The sequence below is a fragment of the Corvus kubaryi genome, unplaced genomic scaffold (genome assembly GCF_017639235.1).
Source record: "Corvus kubaryi isolate FWS band 111438036 unplaced genomic scaffold, C.kubaryi_AGA036_p1.0 37308, whole genome shotgun sequence".
NCBI classification, from domain to species: Eukaryota; Metazoa; Chordata; class Aves; order Passeriformes; family Corvidae; genus Corvus; species Corvus kubaryi.
In genome coordinates, this window is record NW_024581096.1 from 22643880 (window position 1) to 22665776 (window position 21897).

Below are 21897 nucleotides of genomic sequence, written 5' to 3' on the forward strand. Positions count from 1 at the left end.
TCTAAAGAGAGAGTGATTCACTTATTATGTTTAGAATAGCACTAATGGAGGTTCAGGGCCACTATCATTCTTTAATTAATGTGACAGATGAGAGATAAAAAGGTGCTCCTTATTTGTTTTAACTGCATGTACTCTGGGCTTCCTGAAGACCACTTGGCCTACAATCACTTTAAGAAATACTATGATTTGGCTCTGAGTCAGATGTGTTGATTGAAATCAGATAGCCAAACCCACAAGAATCTTGTTAGAAATAGTGACTGTTCCAAAAAAGTGAATCTAGAAGACTGGCATACACACAGTAAGTAGAGGACACACATAAAAGCTCTGCATATATCCTTAACTTCAGGTTTTATTAATTTTGCTGCTGTTACATCACTGGGAAAACATGAGCAGTTTGCCATACAAGGCTGGGGTTTTTTGTTTGCTGTTTCAAGGCCAGAGTATATATTCTGCATATTAACAGTGACTTCAATCCTAATTTTCAGTGTCAGAACTTGGTCAGAAAGTGCTTAATGGGACTATTTCTTAATGACCTTGCACCTTTCCTTTCTTCCTGCAGCACTAGAAATGACTGTGTACTGTGTCCTGGACATGCTGTGAATTCCCCAACAGAACATGGTGCATCACTCCTTCGAAACAAAGAGGTGTAATTCTTAGTTTACTAAATATACTTAACAATTTTCCTCTTTAGGATTTTCTCCAAGTGCTCCAATTGCTGCAACAATTCATAACCAAATGGGACTCCCAGGGAAGATCATCAACTGAATTAGTTTTGATGTTGAGATATGACTTGTGGTTACTTGTTATTCAGTGACTTTGCAAATGTACCCACCAGTTTCTTGTGTAACCGTCCCTTGACTACCACATAAGAAAAGGCTAGAAAAAAAAATGTGAAGAGAAGTAGTACTAGTTGAAATTTGTGATTTAATTAAAATGTACTCACCTACCAAAACCCCATGTTTTAAAGGTTTCTGTGGGATAGTTACCCAGCCTTATTTCTGCATGGTGGCCACCACAGTATTATTTTGTGAGCTAGTGTTGATGTAATGTATAATTATTGAATTTGGCTATCATACCAAGTTCTAATGTGTAGGTAATAGCTAAGTAAGATCTTATACACTGAAATAGCAATTTCTTTTATTTTGGCTTTGGAAGTTGGAATTTCTTTATTCACTACACCTCTTTGCAGATATTTTGGTAGTGCAGGAAAAGCATGCAGTAATAACTATGCAATACTCTTGGTCAATATGTGCCTTATTTTTCTCCACAATTAGCTTCTTCCTTTCTCTTTCCTCTTAAGTAGCCCTATAACTATCATCATTAACAATGTTTACTTTTAATCAGTTGTGGTATTATAATTCTCAGTTCTTATTTATTTTTCCTTATTATTTACAATCATTGCAATGTCCTTGCAATATCAGTATCATTTGCATCTAAATGCAAATAGTTTGTTTCCAAGCTATTGTTTTGATTCCATCTTATCTGTTCAAATAAGGAAAGCATGTATTCCTTGGACTAATCACAGTAGTGTTTCATTAATGTTATCTCCAACTAATTATTTTGTGTTATAATATAGATCATTCATCACTTCTTAAACAGCTAATTTAATTGTTTCAGAGATGAAAAACATAAAAATGCAATTCAAAGTTTCCTACTTACACACAACATTGTTAAAGATGAACTGTAACTTAGTGTGTGAGAGAATGTCTGAGAAATAAAAGGCTGTTGTTGTGCTTTTAAGTGTGTGATCCAAGGCATCTGTCTTTAACAAGGATAGATGTTGTGGAAACAAGTTTTATGCTGTAGTCAGAACTGACCATTGGCAGGGAGTAAGATTATTTATTTTGCAGAGAGACAAGGTAATTGACTTATCAGAAGACAGGGTTATCACTGAACACACACAAACCAATGGCATAGAAGAGAAATTACATACTTTATAGGGAGATGGTGAAGTATTTGCAATGTAGATAACTGTAAGGGCTGTGAGAAAGAAAGATCATTTTCCATGAGAGCCATCAAACCATTTAAAGACAGGGATTCAAATTCTGAGTTTTTATGATGGGATCAATAGAATCCTGAGTTAAAGATCCCAGCAAATCTCTCATGCTAATATATGCAGATATGCACCTAAAGGGTAAATGAGCAGTAAGGTGAAAGGAAGTATTATAAAAATGCCAGTCTTTAATTAAAGGGAAAGCTAAGACTTGTGAGAAATATGTATTTTAGCATAGGGCTGGATCCCTAAAGAAATTTAGCATCCTGTTGTCCAGAATCCTCAATCTCTAGACCAGCAAAAGCTCCTAAATAAGGCTTGTCTATTTACATTGGGGCTGATTTTCACGTTCTTGTGAAGTTGATATAGGGATACCATATCAAACAAAGTCATTGATTCAGATTTCAGTGAATAATTGAAGAAAGACAATTCTTCCTACAGGGAAATACCGTAAGTCCTAATTATCAAGCTCCTTCAGTGGGGTTTTTTTCTGTCATTAAATTTAGAGCTTGTTTTAGCCAGCATTCTGGTCAACATAAGTCTTTACTGATAAAACCTTGTAAGCTCAATTACATGGAATTTAAAGCGAAAATGCTAGAGGAAGTTTTTGTATCTTAATAATACATACAAGCTATTATTAAGCTGAAATACAGAGTATTACTTTACAGAAATGCCATTTTATAATGAAAAGGCACAATACTTTCAAAGAAGCTTCATGCAGCACTACGATCTTTCTGAAGACATTTCTGTGTGTTATGTAAAGAGAAAGGGTTTATCGCATTTGTTTGGTATTACAGTCTTCTCCAAAAAAGAATGTAATTACTTTGACATTAAGAGCTTCAGGTACTGGAACAACTGTGAGTGTACTTACACAGATTTGGTGTTTCTTAATAGATTCCTTTTTGAGCTCTGAACAGGTTCTGAGGTTATATGTTTTCTGCTAAGTAGGGTACAATTAGCAAGTTTGTTTTCTGGTTTTAAGCCAGTAGTGGCTCACTCTTCAGGGCTTATTCAGTGTATATTCTTTGAAAGCATCTAATATTAAGGCTCACTTAAGTTTAGTGTTGTATGCTGCAATGAACAATGAAATCTGATTTCAAAACTGTTGGAGTTTTTTAAGAATTGTGGTTAAACCTCTTTGTGCATTTTACATTCTTTTTTTTCTGCTTAAATTCAGAACACATGGCCTTTTCCTGAGGAAGTTAACATCATAACATTCTGTAATTTGCCCAGTTACAAGGAAATTGCTACATTGTAATTGTTAGTTCGTAATTGTGATTAGTGATGGACAAAGAAAAGCCTACTGGTGTCAGTCAGTATATAGGCCATATGAAAAATACATGCTTCAACCTTAAAAAGTATTTTTCCAATTTACAAATCTTTTCTTTTAGCAAGATCCAGGTTTCCCCAGGTTATGTAGACTGTATGTGATACTCCACATTAAAACAGCATCCCCAAATTATTGTCAGTATGTCCATGCATATCTTTTGTTCTTTGGAAGAGATGTGCAGTTGTGCGCCTCCAGGCTGCTTAGGACATCTGAATCTCTTTAATCTGACACATGTCAGATTAGTGCTTTTGTGAGGCCATAAACATGAACATGATGTAGCCCCACAGGATGTGTTAATGCTGTTAGAGGCTTTTTTTCAGAGAGTATGTCTGACTTGTGACATTATAATTTAAAATTCATATTTGATGGGTATTTCATGTATTCTATAGCTAAAACTATCTCAAGGTTTGGTGGTTTTTTAAATTATATATTATGTGCTAACTATCTTCTGAAAAAATTAAATACATTCTCCTAATAGAGATGTTGCTGTACAATATGTCCTCCAAAGTTTAGGGGTTATCTTAATTTTGAGTGTATTGGAATAACTTGTAGCAAGGTCCAAGCAGATGGGAAAAGAGTTACTTCTCAGGAAGCTTAAATTTAAACACAGAACAACTCTTTTTGTATTTTGTTTTTGTTTTTAGTTTATTTTCAGAGTTCTGGATAAACCAAGATATATAGTGCTAGACTGCATGCTGTCCAATTTGGCTTTATAATCAATAAGCCTCAAAACAGAAAGTAAAGGCTTCTGAGGGAGAAACAACAATCAAGTTTGAAAGTGTGATTCAAGACAGTATGGTTTACCAGCAGGATACCATCCTTCTTTTACACTGGAAATAGAAAGCTCATTTAACCTACTTTGGAGACAGATGTGACCATTTCATAATATCCATATTAGAAGTGGGAAGAGTTTCTATATTTGCGGTAAGAGCAGGAAAGGAAAACAGTGAAACTAGAGCTACGTGAGACAAGACAGGGAAAGGATTTCCAAAATACCCTACAATACTGTATGACAGATGGCTGAGAAGATGATGAGGATAGACTACTAATTCAAACTCCTGAGCTGGAAGGCATAACTATAACTTCTGTAAGGACAGTTTTATCAGAGTGCTAGGTGTAGCAATGTGATTGTCTACAGGATAAACAAAGCAAACAGGAATCCAACAAAAACCAAACCAAACCACACCAAAACAAAGGGGAGCCCAACGAAAAACAATCTGCATCGTTATTTGTTCCTTCTTTTGAATCCTGGCAGATCACTGATCCATGGTCAGTGTGTACAATCCTGAGCATCCAGATAAGCATAAAATATGTTAGGAATCCACTTCCTATCCTTGAATGTGGGGAATGTGTGGAAATAAGCTCAAAACCAGCACAAGCTGCCAGCAGGAGTAGTAGGTGTTTATAACTGCTCTGATTTGTGCTGCTCTGCTTCTCCACTGACATGATGTGGTGCCTAGGAAACTTTAGTGTAATCATGGCTGAATTATTCCTAAGTCAGGATTGCTTGGGATGCCCATTTTAATTTTGAAAAAAGTTTCAAGTAGTTATTATAGAACTAGGAATATGGAGTAACAACACTGTTTCACTGAATTTCTTTGCATAGTTTGGGTGAATCTTCCCAATTCTTAAGTAATTTCTTCAAGTTTTAAATTGCTTTGAAAAACTTGGCAATGTTATAATCTTTAAGATTTATCTCTAATGATGTTAACACTGATGAATAAAACATTAAGCATTTTTGAGATATATAATTCCTAGAAATATCACTAGGCTATTTCCTTTTACAATTTGTAAGGCAGCCAGTGGAACTGTAGGATATTTTGGAAAAAGTCCTAGAAAATGCCTCATTTGTGGATAAATAAGCTAGCAGTTGAAGAAGGTATCAGAGTTGCTTTTTTTCAACTGGATACATGAATTGATAGAGTAATTTCAAATATTTTATGCATAGTAGCCTGCACAGTCATTTCAATGCATATGTTTTCTCCTGAGGACATTAGATTAGCAAGCTGGTTATTAATGTGAGAAATTTCAATAGGTGAATATTATATGTAAACCCCAGCCTCTTTAATTATTTATACCTAATGGATGTCTTGGTTTGTTCAGTAGAAAGGATACTGTTAATTTAAATTCCCATTAATTACTGCATCAAAGTGCACTTTAAAATATTCTCTGTCCTAAAGAGCCAAATTATGGGAAAGGAGATAAAACAGCTGTTACTGCTGTTGTGTCAGGCAGCATTTATTTGGCTAGACAGCTTTTTTTTACATAGTTGTACATACATATTAGTTACAATAATATGTGTTTCAAAAATACAGATTAGACACAGTGATAAATCTGAATCCCTTCAGTGAGCCTGAGTGTCTGCATTCAATTACAGCCTTCTTAAAATACAGTGGTAGATTCTTCTATTGTACCATACTGGCAGAGTCCCAAATTGGTTTAACAATTAGTGTCCCCAAAACACCAAGCTTGGTTCAGAGCTGGAATGTGAGACCTCAGAATACTCAGGCGGGGTCAACAGATATCTCTTGACACTCACCACAGGCCTTTGTCCCTTCTCATGTTGCTTTCTTTTTAAAGGTCTCAGACTCTGAGACACTGTTTTAACTGACCTTATTTTTTCAATTTGTTTTTATTTTGATGAATGCCTGCTGCTGCCTTGCATTGGTCTGTATGTCTGGAAGAGTGTTTTCTTCATCGCTTTCCCACGGAAACTCAAGCAGCCCTGTCCTTTGTCCCTTTCACTTACTCTTCATATCTAAATAGATCATTAAACTAGCTTTCCTGAGTCACCCTTGACTTCTTTCTCCTGTAGAGATGAAGTCTCAAGATGTGTCTCTGGACACATTGAAATTAAGTAACCAGTTCAAATTCAGTGTGGTTAAAAACAGCTCCCAGTCTTTCCTTCCAAACCTTCTTCCCATTTCCTTTCTCTCTGCAGACATCTCTGTGTTTTCTGCTACTCAGCACTGACCTTTCCCTAGACCATTACATTCAGGTAAGTCTAGATACTGTACATTGATTTTGTACGTAATAACTTCGAGATAGTAATTTTTCTTTATCTATGGCTACAGTTCTCACATGAACTTTATTTTTGGCCTGAGCTATAAAATTCCTTTCCTCTGAAATCTATCAATTCAATATAGTATTGCTGTTACCCACTGTGGATGCTCTTGCCGCTTTTTTTATTATCTACCAACATGAGGTGCTAATTTTGAATGATCTTTTTAGCTTAACCACAGCCTCTTCTCATTTTTCGTTTGCTCCTGAAGTGTCCGGTATGAACAGATGGGTTTCCCCATTCTTCAAATGTCTTCTTTTTTATTGTCCCTACTGTCACCAGCTATACAGTAGAGAGATCAAATTCTTCTCTGTAACACCATATACTGGTTGACACTAGAGCAATGAACTACTGAAAAATTAGATGTCATAACTAAGTGCTTACAGAAACTGAAATTTCTGAAGCTGCAAACAAAACCAAGTGTTACTTGAGAAAGATGCATTCTGTTGAAGATTTATTTCAGCTGATGTTTTACATCTTACTTTTCTTTGGGGTAGAAGAACAAAAAACCCACAATAAAATAACACCCATGTCCCAACTCAATTTCCTCTCACTTTTCCAGAGCTAAGTCCTCCCTTTTATATATTTCCTACCATCTTCTGCCTCTTTAACTCCTCTTTTTCCATTTTCATTGGAGTTCTTGGGACAAGTTCCGAATGTATCATTTTCTTTAACATTATTTTGCTCCAAAAAAAATTCTTCCCTGTGTGTTTCTGTAGTCAAATCATTCATTTGAATAGAATATTAAAATTTATTCCATTCCTCCACAGTGAGAAGATTTTGGAACAGCAGCCACTTAAAAAATAAAACCTAAATACCAACAACAAAAAAGCAAAAGATAATTAAATGCAATGAGGGAACAAATGTAGTATGAATATGTCTGAAGCTTTAAAAGTTGAGATTGACTTGCCATTTAGTCCAACTGCTTCTAATTGCAGTATGCACACATGATATTCACTTTGTTCATTTTTAGCTTTTTGTAGGCTCTATATAGAAATTTTTGTATCTTCTCCAATATTTTTAATAGTTTCCAGTGACTGTTCACAGGCTAAGTGAGAACTTCATTTTGAGCCAAATAGTGTCTGTTCTTCTTTCCAACCTGTATGTTATTTGCTATTTGGATGTCATAGTCTCTTTGGTTGTACTTTCTGCTATCCTGTTTTGTCTGCCCTTTCTATATTCTATTCTTACAACCTTCAGAGAATGTTTTCTGGGCCACATCCAAGGCTGTATTTGTTCAGGTGAACTTCAGGAAATTTCAGGGTAAAATAATCCTTCATTCTAACAGTCCGTAGAGAATTTAAATCGATCAGTCAAAATGAGGTCAGATGTTACTATCTGGGGTTATAAGTAAACCAATATTTAGGGAGGGAAACTGTCTAAACAAATTATTGCCTGTGAAGTTAATACTTGGAAAGCTCTATGAGCAAGAGGAAAAAACATTGTATCATCTTTTTCATCTCATATATTACTTAATCCAAAGTGTGCTTGTTTGACGTCTCTGTTTCCTGTTTGGGTAATGCATATGTGCTAAATTCTGATGATGAGTTATTTGTTTGTGCAGTTGGGCTTAAGATAAGCAAAATAAAAATGTTTAGAGCTGTACATCAAGCCAAGATAGTAATTAGTCAGCATTAAAACCCCCCTGCTTTGATAGAAGGAAACACCAAGTTCCTCACACCAATTCCAAATAAAGAAGTGTTCAAATTAAGAAAATCATATGATATGCTTAGATCTATCTGGGTTGCAATCCTTGGCCTTCAGACCGCATCAGGGGATTTCAGCATGCTGCTTCCTATGTCCTTCTGAAAACTGCCTGCTTGTGGCTGTTGAAGTTGCAGACTTTTTCAGCCCCACAACCTGATGCACTGAGCTTGCCCCACAAGTTTCTGCATCCAGGGTAGTATGGTAAAAAGTATCTGTAACACTATGTGCTGTGGACCAGACAGGCTGCAATGGGGTGAGACTATCTGTTAGCCCAAATCAAAATGTTCTAAGGCATGGTTGCCTCTTGTGTGACATGCAATACTGTGAGTCTGTAACAAGTTTCTTAAAAATTTATCATAGTGTTCCATGGTTTATCATTTGCTTATTATCAGATATCATCATTCCCATTAGTAATTACTTTATCCAGTGGCTAAGCCTGCACATTACCACTAACTGCAGCTAGCAGCATTGTGTAATTGTTCCTACTGTGTATTTTTAAATAGCAAACAATTTTTCAACAATTAATGGTGGAGGAAGAAAAGGCTGCTGCTGCCACTGGATCCCCTACTGCAGCAACCATCACAAGATCAATCTTTATATCCAATCTGTTAATTGCTGTGAGACTTACTTGTGGTTTGGACACATGTGGGTATCTATGTTTAAAAGCTGACTTCATAGATGAAAATAGGAATGCTTTAATAATTATTTTCTTTCACTCCCGGTACACCTTATTAAATCAATTAACATTTCACTTTGTCTTTTTAAAAGTTAATAGATACATCTTTTTAAGAGTTAATAGTGAGAAAACTGATGTTTGCTACATGCATATTTGCAATGCAGACTTTATACATTTTTTCACATTATTGATGTAGTATCATGGTTCTATCTTTTTGAAATGGCATGGACCATGTATCTATTTCAGAGAAAAAAACTATCCTAAAGTATCAGACCCATGTATTGTGGGTATTAGCTCAAAGTGCACTCCAAAACTGGAATGCAAGAGGCCTCATAGCTTTTTGAAAACCAATATGACTACTACATTAATTTTGTGTTATCGAATAATGTTGTCAGTGTGCTATTTGTGTGAAGTCTCTAGGGTTAAAATATTCTTTAAAGAGATGTTTATTTTTGCACAGACCTATTGAGTTGTCTCCTATTGTATGTTAAAGTAGCTGCTCTCAGAGGTCACAGAGAGTTCAGCTTTACAAAGACACCCTTATTTTGTAGAAAATGAATTTTCAGACTCTCTAATGGGAACATTCAAAAATGTCTCTAATAAAACTTTTTTTAGAATGTTTCATTTGGTGACTTGTCCAGAAAGAGGAAAAGTAATGTAAGGATACAAGTTTGGACAATAATCAGACATGAAAGCATATGCTCTGTTTTCAGTAAGTGTAGAGAGTTCCATATATTTTTAATGTTTCTGCCATAGGAACATAATTCTTGGAGTTTTGTATTTGTTTTTTCTTCCTCAACCTATGTACTTGGGAAAACATTTACTGACTTTTGGTTTTCTGAGCAGCAGACACAAATTATAAAAGCACAGAACCAGCAACTGGGTCCAGTCAGATGGGCTGTGCTCTTGCACAGTTGAAGACTTTGGAGTCCCAAGCAGTCAGCAGGATCAGCCTGCACTGATTCCTCTGTATCATGACAGTAGAAGGATAAATCAGTCCAAAGCCATAGCTTCGAGTAAATGCAGTGTTTGTGAAAGATATCATTCTGATAGCAGTGACAAAAGAGCTCCTTACTTTTTCCCAAGAGGACAGCATTAGCTGCAGCAAATCAGGTTTTGCACTGGTGTAGCACTTCATTTATGTCTCTGAGATACTCAGAATGATTTATCTTATTGACTAACTTAGCAACTGGTTTTGTCTATTCCAACAGGCAGTTCCAATCTAGCAAGTGAAGCCGACTGAGATGAGCTGTATGAAGTTAGACACCTGTCATCCACTTAAAACGATCAGCATATTACACAAGGGTGCAACAGTGGGGGATAGCAGAGGCATGCAGAGACATGTCCAAGCCTAAACCTTAATTTTCCCTGCAGATGCTTTAAATGAGTGTCACTGCTTGTAAACATGTATGTGCTTGACATTAGACATCTCAAGATACTTTAAAAACTGCAAAGTTCTGGAAAAGCCTGGGTCATCAGAATGTTGCTTTGAAACTGGAAGAGTATTAAATATAATTTTGAAGGGAGATCGGTGGGAAAATATTTGTTCTGAGGGGGAAAAGTTCGAAAACAGAAGCATTGTAGGCTTTTTTAGACATTTTGTTGCTATGTAAATAGTATTTCCGAAGGTCTACACCAAGAGGAGTTTTTGGAGACAGGAGTTGCTGTTTACCATTCCTGCTTTCCATTCAGTGCATCCACTATGGCTAGGTCTGGTGAGGCAGACTGTGATGCGAGGTACGATAGGCTATACCGGGCCTGGCACTGCCAGTCGTGCAGCTCAGTCCGTTCTGAGCCTGTCTGTCGGACGGGGCTGATGGAGAACCCTTGGTTATTCGAACGCCAGGATGGCGGGGCACTGGTTATTTGGGCTATTTCCAGAGACTCTGTCCCCAGCTGTGACAGTGACCAGGGCACACCAGCCCGCCCATGGCCGCGGTGCCTCCCTGTCCTGGCCCGGCTGCCGCCCGGCCGCGCTCCAGGCGCTCCCCGCGGCCGACGGTGTGGGAGCGGGGGACGTCCGTGTGAGGGGGCCGGTCCTGGGCAGGGCAGGGCGCCCGCGTCCCGTCCCTCCCCGCCCCTTGCCGCGGCTCCCTCCCTCCGGCTGGGGGCGGCCGGGTCGGCCCTCGCCGGAATCCCATTCCTCCTCCATCGGTGGTGCATGGTCGCGGCGAGAGCGGAGGAGGACGAGCCCGGCGGGGCGTGGGCCGGAGGCGGCGGCTAGAGCGGAGCGCCAGCGCGGAGGAGCCTCCTGTGCCCGGCAGAGGTGAAGCGGAGGCCCCGCTGAAGTTGTGCAGGGTTGGGAGGACGGGAGGGAGGACGGGGACCGCTGGCTGCGCTTCCATTCATTGCCCGAGCGGCGGCCGGGCTGCTGCTCCCCCCGGGCCAGGGCTGTAGCCTCAGGGACAGGCCGGGGAACAGCCGCGGCGGGACGCGGCACGGCGCGGAGGTGGCGGCAGGGACGGGGCTGTGGCGCCGGCGAGAACCGCCCGGCAACCGCCGGGGCAGCGGCGGAGCGGGAGGGCACCCGGGCGCCTTGCCCGCGCCCGCCGGGCTGCCTCCTTCCCTCGCTCCCTCCTGCCGCGCTCCCGCCCTCCCGTCCTGACGAGCAGCCGCTCCCGGCAGGACGCGGCTCTCCCCGGGCAGCGGGCGGGGGTCCGCGGCGCCCTGGCCGCGCTCCGCGCACACGTCCGGCACCGCAGGGCGGCGGGCCGGCCGCGCTCCCTCCGCGCCGTAAGGAGCCGGGCGGAGCCGGTGCGGGCACCGCCCGTCGGGGGGCTCCGGTCATCTTCGTGCGGGACGGGCAGCGGGGGTAGCGGGAGCCAGGCTGCCCCCGGCCGGGGCATCTGCAGACTCTCCTCGGGGGGATGGGAGGGCGGGGGCTTCTCGACTCTCCACGAGCTGCCTCGGGGAGCGAGGTTTCAAAACTCACCTAGGTGCCTTCACATCTCTGACGAGTTCTTCATACCCGTCGTGTTTCTGGGACCAGTTTTTGAGGGAGGGATGTGTGTGTCCGTGTGTCTGTGAGGGTATTTTGGTTTTTAGGACCCTTCAGGGAAGGGAAGGAAGTAGGTGATACGGGTTACCGGTGCACGTTTTTTGGTAGTTTAGGTGTCACTCCAAAGGCACTCAGTAACACACCAGAGAGATTGGATCCCGTAATTCAGAAGTTGTGGGCGCACTGGAGAAACATCAAGTAAAACAGCATGGGCTGGCAGTGCTGTGTCCAGACAAGTGCACACACTCCCAGTACCTGGTGGCAGAGCAGCAGCATTGCACCATCATTGTAAGTTTACACCAAGCCAGAACTAAGCAGACGAGACACTACGAATGTGTGCATCCTAATGAGAGATGTATTAATAAGGATAAGTGAGCACAGTTACAAAGCTCCAGCTGACCTAATCCAGAAGAAAATATTATATATGTTAATTACAAGATTGGGCTTTCTTAGGGAAACATTCTTGGGCACCATTACCGATCCCTTAAAGAAGATGTCTGCTTGGTCCCAGTCCTGCAGTGGGTTCTGGCTGTTCAAGCTCATACCTGTAAGTGACCCTGTTGTTTTCATGGGTTTGCTTTGGTCACAGAAACCTTATGGTACTTTTGGTAAGTCATAGAGGCCTAAATTTATGCTGTGCACAAAGAGTTGCTAATTAGGAAATGTCAGTGACATTCCACTTTATTTTTCTGAATAAAACATACTACAAAAATATAATCCAAATTAAGCCCTAGGACTTTCTTGAGTATTTTATCCATGTTCATGCATTGTTAGGTCAGGGTGTAGGCAGACTGTTAAGGCAGTTGTTAATGAGAGGTTTTTATCTCAGACACAGTTTCATGGGACCATTGCTCAGTTTTTCAATGCATATGCCTGTTGCAGCCACTCCAGCTTTAATCACATTGCTGTTTTCTTCACAGGATTTCTCCCTCTGAGTCATGGAGTGGGTTTAATCAGTATGTAGGAAATTGCCCACTTTATCTTTTTTTTTGGTTAATCATCTGTTTTTATTAAGCATTCTGGGAAATGTTTGCGTGATGATATACCCGCACATCAGGCAAGTAGTAGTAGTGTGTCATTTTCTTTTATGACTATGAATCTCTGGGAATGGATGTACCATTGCTGTGTAAGAATGTTACAGTTAGTTTTGTTACTTATTTAATCAAAACATATTTCTTCCACATCTTCCAAGACACTCTTGATTGTGCTGGGCTGCAAACTTAGGATCAGAAGTCCTGCTGGCAGAGACTGAAAGGAAGCCAATAATTGCCATGATCCTTTTTCGTGTTCTAGCTTGTAGCTGTGAAAATTGCTTGTGGTGTTCTGTAATACAGAAGGACAATGACTTATTAACTGCTACATGTTATTGCATCAGCAGAACCTGACTGAGCTGCAGGTGACTGTAGAGTTGGCAACCAGGCAAGAAACCCAGTATTTTATTTTGCATAGGGTGTAGACATTGCTGTTTCAATAATAATTACATTAAAATGAGGATTCATTATTTCATTATTTTGCTGAGGGGTTTGGAGAACAGAATTATTATTCATCAAAATTTGTGTTTCCAGAACATTATACTTTGTTAGACATTTAGTATGCATTGGAGGGCTCCCCAGTAAAAGAGAAGTGGTGGTTGTGACAAGGGGATGTGTTGAATACAGGATGGTAGATCCTAGCTAATGTAAGATTTCTGGTTATTCACTATGGGCAGAAAACCAGTTTCTAGAAATTTTACCCTCAGCATCTTAAACCCAACTTGTTACAAGACAAAAAGGAAAGAATCTCTCCACACAGGAATAGCCCCTGGTGAAGCTGGTGTTTTCCTCAGAGCTATTTATTGAAGCTTGAAGTGGGAGGGTGAGGATGGCTGCTCTGCTGTCCCTAGTTGTCCTCACCTCCTATGCACACACGCATGTTCATGCCCAGGCACAAGCACACTCAGCTCCTCTTGTTGGCTGACCCTTCGCACCATCCACCCTGCAGGGAGGAGAGCAGAGCTCAGCTTCTGAATTGCTGGTGGCAAGAAGAGAAGCCGTTTTATGTCCCCATTCTGTCCCTGTGAACAAGGGCTTTCTGTGTCTTCCCTTGTGCCGCCTTCCTCTGTGTTTTCTGTGCCTCCTTTCCCTCACAAGAGTTCCCATTTCTCTGCTTTCTGCCTAGGGGATCAATCATTTGGGGGTGTCAGCATTTTGAACTCATTTGGGAACAAGGGTAGAGGTGGCAAGCAGTTGGAAGGTGTTACTGGCTCTCAGAGCCCTTTTTTGATGCAAAGACAATTGCTGGTGTGATCGTAGTTGACAAGTCTGTTAAAATAATACCAAAGACTTTTGCTTTGATTATTTCTCCCTTCTGGCTTTCCAACTTTCTTGAAAATTGACAGGATTCTCCTGAGTTGTGGTGCCTAAAATCTGCCCTGGGAAAATGGAACTAACAGGATATATTCTTCCAAAATCACTGTCCTATATAGAGATGAATGGGAATAAAGCTGAATGTAGGGCATTCGTAAAGCCAAGATTAAAAAAAGTGTTGTTATCCCTTGCCTTTTAAAATTGCTCAGGAGATGTGGTCAGATATTGTGAAAGCTGTCTAAACAAGTTCTATTCTTTTACTGTCTTTTAAGTAAAGTGATATTTTCATGTTATACTGCTGACAGAAGGTGATGCATTTTGGAAAATAATGCAGACCTGAGGTCTTAATTTCTTTTTAATTTGCCTTTGTTTCTCCTAACAACTCTAGGAGGTGAGACATTAACTGTGGATAAGTATTTCAACATCAGTTAATCAGAGAGTAATCAATTTTCCTAGAAGTATTTTCCTAAAAGATATTTTTGTGGAAGGTAATTCCAAAGAAAACTAAATGCACAATGGAAAAGTAATTAAATTATAAATTTGCTGCAATGGCAGATGACTGCAAATGTACCCAATCTATGTGAGTGGGTCCAGAATGTATCTGAAATTCTGAACGATGGCAATATATATAACAGTTGGACAGTTACAGTATCCATGGCTGACCATAAATAAATCACAGCAAATGATATTTAGAGACTCTTGTGCTGTTCACATAATCAATAGGTTCCAGTTTCTGATTCACTGATGTAAGTAATTTAAAAAATCAAACAAAAAACCAAGAAAAGCATGGTCTGTTGCTAAAGATTAGTTTCTCCAGTTTTTGTTACCTTCTGGTTCTCATAATCATACTGTCTTTTTCAGCTTGGAGCTCTATAGTAAAGTTAGATGTGGGGTCTTCAAAGAAGAATCCAGAATATTTAAGACATTGCTGCATGAGAGGAATGCTGCAGCAATTTGTTCCCTAAAACATTTCTTATGTATTTTGGTTTAGATGTTGTTGGTTGGGGTTTCTTTAAAGTTTCTCTGAAGCCCATGGTGAAAACACAGGAACTAAATGATAAACCATGAGAATGAAATACTATAAAAAGAGGAGACAATGTCTTGGAGAAATCATCATTTTATGTTGCAGCCAGTGAGAGTACTATAAGAAATGAACCCAGACACACAAGGAGGGCTTATTTTAGCTGATTTCAAATTTTTCCATTTTCACCTTTAACAGCTTCTAGTGCTGAGAAACAATCAATTGAAGCAATATTGCTGAAGCAGCTGTACAGTCTCCTTTGTCATTGGTGTCACTGCTCTATTTCAAATTTATTTGTCTTAATACTGTCATCTTAAAGACCATGAAGGTATTTTTGGATTGATGTGTTCTACGTCGTATCTAACATCTTACTGGTGAATATGTCTTGGATTTTAATTACACATTCAGAAGTAGCTTTAGAGTTCACTAAGTGATCTTCATGCTTGCTGACACCTGACATTGCATATGTTGTATGCCTTCTTGTACATAATTTCTGACAATTCACCAGTAAGTATTTATGTTGTCATTCTGTTCCAGATTAATAGCAGTAAGTTTTGTAGATAAAATAATATACTATGCTTTAATAGTGCAATTGATACTTACCTTAAAGTTTGACTGTAAGTCGTCAACCTTTTCATTTTGCAGAACTCCTTTTGATCCCAAGTAGGTTTTTCTGTTAAGGGTGCTTTAGGAGAAAATCCTGTGAGTTTACTGCTGGTAGAAATGGTCAGTATGGTAACTGTAGCAATGATAACTGGAGCCTGGTCTAAACTGAATGTTGCATTGCTTTATTAAAAGTGATACAGTTTTTAAATCAGCTTCATGTGAGCAGTGTGACTTCTCAGGGTGGTTGAGACTTTGGGTAGCTGTGACAGAACTTTCTTGGTTCAGCTTTCTGGCATAATCCCTTAAATCTGTTTGGAAAGAATCACCTGTGATATGGGAATATAAATTCAGTCTATTTATTTGATCTTCTGTTAAGATTGCAGATAGGGTGCCAGTTGGTGCCATCTGTGTTTATAGATTTTGCAAGAGTATTCACTGGGAGATTATGTGGAAGCCAAATCAGTTTACATACATCAGTGAATTGCAGCTTGCAAGGCTTGTGTCTGGGATCATTGTAAACAGGTTTTTCAGACTTTTCATTGAAGTTTCATTTGTCAAAACCTGACCTCATCACTGAAGTGTGTGGTGGTGATAAAGCACCAGTGTTGTATGTTGGTAGATACACTTGACTTTAATGGTTATGTACTCTTGTTTGTCTCTTAGCATGTGCATATTTCTTCGATACATCATCTGCAGATAGTAAGTTTGCGGAGGGAAGGCTGTACCAAAAATACTTTCATATAAAGGGGTTTTTTATTAAATGTTTAATAAGTCATATATATGTATACAATGCTGTAAATACAGTTACTGTTCCTGCAGTTAAAGTACCTGTAGAAGAGAAGATGCTGCAGATGAGAGTACATTCATTCTGTCAGATATTAGGAGTTTAGTGATGTTCTGGTTTCAGCTGAGTTAGTTATTTTGCTTCATAGTAGCTGGTATAGTGCTGTGTTTTGGGTTTAGTATGAGACTGATGTTGAGAACACACTGATGTTTTCGTTATTGCTGAGCTGTAGTCACACCAGGTCAAGGACTTTTCAGCTTCTCGTGCTCTGATAGCAAGTAGACTGGGGTGAACAAGAAGTTGGAAGGAGATGCAGCCAGGATAGCTGGCCACAACTGACTACAGGAATGTTCCACACCAAGTAGCATTGTGCTCAGCAATAAAGCTGGGGGAAGAGGAAGAATGGGTTTGCGCTGATGGTGTTTGTCTTCCCAAGTCACTGTTACCTGTGATGGAGCGCTGCTCTACTGGCGATGAATGAACGCTGGCCTGCCCATGTGAAGCACTGATTGAATTCCTAGTTTTGCTTTGCTTGTGTGCAGTGTGCATGGCTTTTGCTTTACCTATTGAAGTGTCTGTTAAAGTGTCTGTATTTAACCCATGAGTTTTATAATTTTTACTCTTCTGATTCTCTCCCCCATCCCCATGAGGGAGAGTGAGTGACGGTCATGACAACTAAAGCAATATTTGTATAGAATATCTAGACGGAATTCTTCATGTGCAAAGAACAGCAGCATCTTTCTGCACAACTGTTTAGTACTGATGAATAATACCTACTGAATTATGCTTGAAATATAAATATTGAAGAATATCTTGTGCAAATACACTAGTTCTTGTAGCCTTCGATGAAACTTATTTCAGAAAATAAGGCAGTAGGTATACATGGTCATCTTGACAATTTTGGCAATTGTAAACTCTGTTTCATAATAGCCACCTGATAAAACCTGAATGTCATTCTGCACAGGCAGGTCTGAGTAATTTAAAGTTTACAAGAAAATTTTAAATGCAAGCTGTAGTCTAAATATGGCAATGTATTCTTTTATTTTGCATGTTGAAAATAGTAGCCTATATTTTAATTTTATATTCAGTCATATTTGTGGATATGCTTCTGTGCTCTTAGAAAATTGTTTTAAGTTCAACATAAGTGGTGGGAGAAATTTGGCATAATAGTAAAAGTTTCGTGAGTTCTTACATCTCTTCGCTCTCTCTCTCTGCATTGATTTTTCTCAGGCTAGTTTTTTCTGGTATGGTTTACCTTTGAGAAGTTAACAAAGGTCTCATTTTTCTCTGTTTTAGGGGCTTTTTAAGCTACTAATAGACATAGTACAAAATAGCTGGTGTGTAAGATACTCCACAGACTGCCCAGCTGATTGTGCTGCTGAGATGGCAGATCATTTAGCAGAGGTATCCAGTTTGCAGAAATGTGCATGAGGTTCGTGTTGGCATACATGTTTATTCAATCATTAGTCATGATCATGACTGCATAAAATCAGTGCAATTACGTTCAACCAATTGTTACATCTAAGTGGCCCAGACCACATTCCATGGCAGCCCTGACAGCTTGAATTAGAGCTTGCCTTTTATCGCAGCCGAATTTGGAGTACAGAAATATCCAGCCTTTCTTGAGCTTGGTTAGTGCAAGAATGGTACATGTTAATGTGAAAGAGTAAAAGTCCAGTTTAAACCAGAGCTTTAGGAATGTTATAAATTTTTGGTGCTTGACCAGCCCGGATCAACAGTTTACCTTATTTTTCTGTTGCTCATTGCATGCCTTGCACAGTAGATAAACAGTCTCTAATGGTGCATTGGGACTGTCTCACATACTCATGTGCACTGTATTCTGCACACTATGCCTCTGCTTCCCGATCAGATTTAAAGAATGTCTAGGCAAGGTTAGAGAATAGAAGTCTAGATTTTCAGCAAAACGTCTCAAGCTCTTGGCTGGTGCTCCCTCATTCTTTCCACAGGCTCCTTGGATTTGGGCAAGGAAAGAGTCTCAATAAATACTTGTGAGCAGGTTGTAGCTTCTTTTTTAATGGGGCAATCAACCCTGTAGCTCCCTTTAACCCCTCCTTTTTTATTTTGTTGTTGTTAAATCACTGAGAAGAAGAGGTTCTGCCTTACATCCCAAGAAGATCATACAAAGATAGGACTAGAAGAGACCTTATGGTGTCATCTACCCCATTCTTCTGCCTCAGATTAGGGTCATTCATATATGTCATCTGTGACTTGTTCTAAGGCACTCAGTGCTCTCCCTTACATCATCAGGACATGTGAAAATTTTCTTTTTGTGTTATCCAATTCACACCTTTCCTGTAGTAATTTAATACCACAATTGCTCCTCCTACATCTGTCTAGGACAAAGCAAGTAATTATTTTTTGTATATTGTGTTTCACTAACTATGGTAGCCTGCTGTTTTTCACCTCACAGGTGCTGGGTTTTGTACACCAGTTATTTTTGTTGCTTTTCTTTGGGTTACCTTTCGTTACTTCACATCTATGTTGTTTGTACAGTTAAAAATATGTTTGTCTTGACACTTTAATGATGTAGAGTAAAACAGAATGGGATCCTCTTCATACTTAATGACATGATGAAGATCTTCTTTTCATCACTGTGACACTCTTTCAGTGGTTAAATTGGTGAGGAGAAGAGACAACTGGGATGTGATGATACTTTTATAAAAACATGAATGGCATGGCAAGGGGCTTAGGGATAAGTTGTTCATTTTCTCTCCCAGTACAAGAACTAATGAGCATGAATATGAAACTAGCAGGTGTTGGGTTTGGAAAAGCAAAAAGAGGGTTTTGTCATGCACATATATTAAGCTGTGTAACTCCACAAGATGTTGTGGATACTGAAAATTTATACCAATTTGAAGTGAAACTGGACAATATTAATGGAAAAAAGAGTCTGTAAGGGATTATTAAATACATAAGCATAACCTCTGGCTTTGAAAGTCCCTGAGCTGCAAATTATTGGAGACAAGTGTATTTGGGGAAAGTATGACTAAACGATTACACTATTCTTATGCTCTTCCCCAGACATCTCCTTTTGGCTGCTCCTGGAGACAGAGATACTGGGTAGAAGATTTGACCTGGCATAATTTTAGATTTGTCCTTTTAAATTTTAAAAACTCAAGACACATTTTTCTATGAGTTAACAGCTCAGGGTAGCATCTGCAACCCTTGTACTTTTTAGACCAAAAGCCTTCAATCCATTTTCTGTATAATTTAAGACAGAAGTACTTTCTTAATAAAACACAAAGATTACCATGAACATTTGTCTCCTGCCAGTTGGCGTCAACTGCAAATTATGTTTCATTTCAGTCATGCTAAACTGCCAGATGAGATAATACATATTGTCTCATTTAGGCAATCTAAGCAGCTATGTATGTAATCCTGACTTATTTTCTCCTACGTGTGTATGAAATTGTATTTAATATGAAAGTTTTTCGGTTTTTTGCCCATCTCTCTTCTACTGTAGATACATTTTAACTGCTTACATGAACACATGCTACGTGAGATTCCCTGTAGAGTTAGAGAAAAGACTGAAAGTGTTTAAGTCTCTGATGGGGACAGAGCATTATAGAGGGAGGAGAATGTTGTGTTATTCTTTACCCTACAGACACTTATTTACTTGATTTAGATTGTTGATTCAGTGGTACATCTTTAGGGCACTTGTCAGCTGATCAAAACCCACAACCACACAATGCAAATGTCTCACGTAAACATAACTTTTCATCCCCAGTTTTAATGTTAACCTTACACTAGTAGGTTTTCTGTTCTGTCAGATATTGTTCATCTCTCTGTGACTCTGACAATACCCAAACAGATATTGTTTGTACTTTTTCAGCTGATGTGAAGTCGGCATGAATGCAGCATCCTGAACTCAGGCAGACTTGGCAGAAATGTGCTTCTGTCTGCACTTGCTTGGGCTTAAATTTGTATTGCATGGTGATCATACAGAATAGTAATGCACCAAATGGTAATCTGGCATTAATGAAGACACAGCCATGTGTTGTACATGCCTTTTTTACTCTTCTGTCATGTTTAACACATTTTGGCTGGCTTTTCTAAAGTGAGTGTGGGAGTTAAATTAACAGTGCTTTTCCCTCCAGACTCTATCTGTAGGCTTCTTCATGTTGTACCCCATAAAAGTTTCCTCTATTCTTGTAATACCAAATAAACAATTTTATGTTCCTCTTCTCACTGGTTTGGGGCATGAGGGAAAGCAATTTTGCCAGGAGGTGGAAAGCCTGTGCAGTGATTACAGTGGCAGTGAATGTGTTTTATACCAGGTATTAGGCTGTTCTGTGTTACTGGTGGTTGAGTTCCCAGATGTATCCTGTGCTGCTGCAGTGGAGTCCGGGTTGAAGAGGCAAGGATTGTGCAGGTGTTAGGAAGCTCCTTCCTGAGCCTCTGTAGTCTGTAACTACAACTGCTGTTGGGGTAAATTGATCATGCTTAAACTCCATACAGTTTGCTAAACATACCAGAGTGGGCTTTATTTGAAGTGTGTGGCTTTGGAGGTGGGGAAGGAAAGGCAACATTTCGGTTTGTGTAGGTGAGGCTGTTGAAGTTTGTTGTAAGTTAACTGTGAGTGCTGTTTTGTTATTATTGGGATGTTTGTATATAGTAACTACTTTGATCTCTACACACCAAGTGAACATTAATTAATGTTACTACAGCAAAGTTGTTTTCTGACTGCCTTAAGAATAGACTGTAGGAAACCCTAGAAGGATTCTTTTGCTCAAGTATCATCATTTGATACCTGCAAATATTTGGACTGATGATGTATTTGCATATGGCAAATAGAATTCTCTTCGCTGAAGGATTATTAAAGCTGTGCCAAATTAAATTAGTTACAGTCAACAGCATCACAGCTGGGTATTTTGGAATTGATAAAGCAAACTATTCTGTTTAGGCAGTTAAGTTTTCCAGCTCTTCTGTTGGACTAAAACACCTCTTCTGTATGGATAGAGGAAGATTCAGCTGTCTTTAACTGATTATAATTACAAGTGTGCCAGGTAACATGAAGCTACTCTTTAGATATCTGACTGTCTTTTAGCTGAAGAATAATGCAAGGTTCTTTGCCAGAGATTCAGGTATTCAAGAAGCTCATACTTTATATGTGATCTGTGAAAACAGTTAGCAAAAAAATAATAACCTTTTTAATGGTTTTTCTCCATTTAGCCTTTTGCTATTGAGTTATGCTGAAAAAAAAAAGAAAAAAAAAGAAAAAAAAAAGAAAAAAAAGAAAAATGGCATTGTATCTAGGTAGCTATCACAATTGATTGATTGTTCATTGACCTCAGATATTTATTGAGTAATTTTTTTTTCCCAGTGGGGATGAAGAGTTTGGATTTGATTCAAACA

General features: G+C 39.3%; 1 protein-coding gene across 4 annotated transcripts in view; it reads left to right on the forward strand.

The window, feature by feature from the left end:
- The first annotated feature begins 10895 nt into the window (after positions 1-10895).
- Positions 10896-21897, forward strand: part of LHFPL2 (LHFPL tetraspan subfamily member 2) — a 121005-nt gene continuing 110003 nt past the window's right edge. For all 4 annotated transcript variants that reach the window (XM_042028873.1, XM_042028874.1, XM_042028875.1 and 1 more), the window contains exon 1: positions 10896-11033. The gene's annotated coding sequence lies outside the window, so the exon portion shown is untranslated. The remainder of the gene's footprint in view (positions 11034-21897) is intronic.